This window comes from Pyrus communis, chromosome 4 (assembly GCF_963583255.1).
Source record: "Pyrus communis chromosome 4, drPyrComm1.1, whole genome shotgun sequence".
NCBI lineage: Eukaryota > Viridiplantae > Streptophyta > Magnoliopsida > Rosales > Rosaceae > Pyrus > Pyrus communis.
The window spans coordinates 11,898,309-11,900,825 of NC_084806.1; the positions used below are offsets into that span (position 1 = coordinate 11,898,309).

The 2,517-nt window shown below is 37.7% G+C and overlaps 1 pseudogene; it reads right to left on the reverse strand.

The window, feature by feature from the left end:
- Positions 1 to 326: 326 nt before the first annotated feature.
- Positions 327 to 1,298, reverse strand: LOC137732274 (2-hydroxyisoflavanone dehydratase-like; annotated as a pseudogene).
- Between the last annotated feature and the right edge of the window lie 1,219 nt (positions 1,299 to 2,517).

The following is a 2,517-nucleotide window of genomic DNA, read 5'->3' on the forward strand; positions in this document are numbered from 1 at the left end:
TAAAAATATTGATAATTAGCAATGCCGATTGAGCAGTTAGGATTGAAAGAAATTGCTGACTTCAGTAATATTTCGTAAGGAGTTAGGAGAGTACACCAGAATTAGGTCACTTTTTATTTTACTTCCATCAACAAAGGCAGTTGGGATACTTAATGCATTCTAACAAGATACAATGTATAAATTCAGATTTAATTTTATTTATTTATTTGCCAAACAAAGTACAATCATTCTCTACATCATGAAGAAACTTATCAGCATGATACAAAATTGACGAGAAAAAGCCATGCGTCTGCTTCATGAGGAAACTTAGCATGATATAAAATTAACTAGACAAGAAAAGAAACCAAGCGTTTGAACACCTTCTTAACATTCTCACTCTCAGGGTCAATCTCAGGTTTGGAAATGAAAGCAATGATCCTCTCCTTCCACTTCAAACAGCTCCACTTCTCCTTTCCACCCACTCATTCACCAAATTGTAATACCAAACACCTCGATCCCTCAGCTTATCCTTTCCAGCAACACACACGAGCAGCCGAGAGCACGCAAGCCCAGCCAAGCTCGGTGCATCCTCCCCAGCTGGATTCACCATTGGATTATCAATCCCTCCAGGAGCTGATGGATAAACAAAGTCCCAAAATTAAGAAATTGGATTGTTCTCAAAATCTTCACCTTTTGGTTCTGACCCAATTGGCTTGGAACTCCAAAAAAATGGGTGGCCCAAATATGCACCCAAAATTTTGACACACCACCACACAAGCTTTCAACTCCTGCCTTCATCGCCAGGTTATGTCCAATATTTCCACCTGCACTGTCACCACCAATATAAAGCCTATCAAAATCTCCGTAGTTGACTAGCCATGGCTATTTGTTGCCTGCCTGAGAAGTAACCCATTGAAGAGCATCCCAGCAATCTTCATAAGCAATAGGAAGTGGGTTCTTTGGAGCAAGTTCGTAGTCAACAGAGACAGCTACCGCTCGAGCTTCCGAAACCAAGCGATTGAGATAGCGGTGGTTGAAGACTCCGAAGGCAGAAGAGTCACAAAACCTACCACCGTGGAAGTAAACCAAAATGGGGAGCTTTTGGGTTTTGTTTTGATGGATGTTTGGGAGGTAAAGAAGAGCGAAGATGTTGGGGTTGTCTGAGATAGTTATGTCTTTGGAGGAGGCACCAGTTTTCGGATCTTGATCAAGAGATGGGGGCACATATGAATCGAAACTGCCAGTTCCATTGTGCCATCATCGTAGACTCTGAGGAAAGGGTGGTTTTTAAAAGTTAATTCAAAGGTGATTGAAGCCATTAGAGAAGATGGATAAGTTAAGAAAATGTGTGAAGCTTGAGGGTGTGAATGTGCCTATTAATATAGGGAGCGTTTTGCATTAACTCATTAGAAAACAAGTAAAGAGAGATTCCATATGTGACAATTGGTTGCCATGCAGTACCATTAAACAAATTAGCCGTAAGGTCATCATCTGCTATTCAAATCATATTTTTGTACCACATGTTCATTCCATTTTAGGTGGCATTTGATATGAACAGCCGAGTAATGCTATTCATACCATGTTTTTGTACTAGCATTTGATGTCGATAGCCAAGTAATGCTATTCATACCATGTTTTTGTACCACATTTTCATACCACCTTAGGTGGCATTTGATGTGGACAGCCACATCATTTGAATTAATTAGATTTTTAAATTTAGTTCATTAGTTAATAAACTGATAATTAAGAAAAACTAGTTAATTAAATGATGATTGTGGTATACGATGAGTCTTTCTCCTTTCTTTCCTTGAGTTTTGCATATATTTCAAATGATGTGGCTATCCACATCAAATGTTACCTAAGGTGGTATAGAAATGTGGTATAAAAACATAATATGAATAACATTACTCAGCAACATAAACTCTGGAGCTCTCTAAATAATTATACTCCAATTACAATCTCTAATTCAGGAGTCATAATAATTGTGGACCAATAGGAATAGAGTTTTTATTTAAAATATTATTAAAAGATTAGTAGTTAATGCTTGGAGTTTCTTTGTTTATATATATATATATATATATATATATATATATATATATATATATATATATATATATATATCAGAAAGTCAACTTTTATTAAGATAAAAACCAGTACAAGGCCCAAAAAGGATCTGGTAAACAACTACAGGGAAAGTAAAAGGTCCAAGCAAAATAAGAGTAGCAACCCAAGATACAACAAGAGGCCCACATAAGCTTAGGCACGAAGGCAGTAGAAAACCCTAATCTTCAGTAGCAAAGACCACATCACTATCATCATCACATCCTCGGATAAAGCTAAACTCCGGATCGAGAAAGAAGACACCAAATCCAAATCTCCTTCACGAACCCCTGCAAATATATATAAGAAAAGTATCATACGGGTAGAAGGGTGGGGCTAAAAGGGTATGTAAAATACCCAACACTTGGCCTTGATGGGGATCCGGCATAGGTATGTCGGTTGAGGGAAGGGAAGTGAAGAAGGGTAGTAGATTTGGTA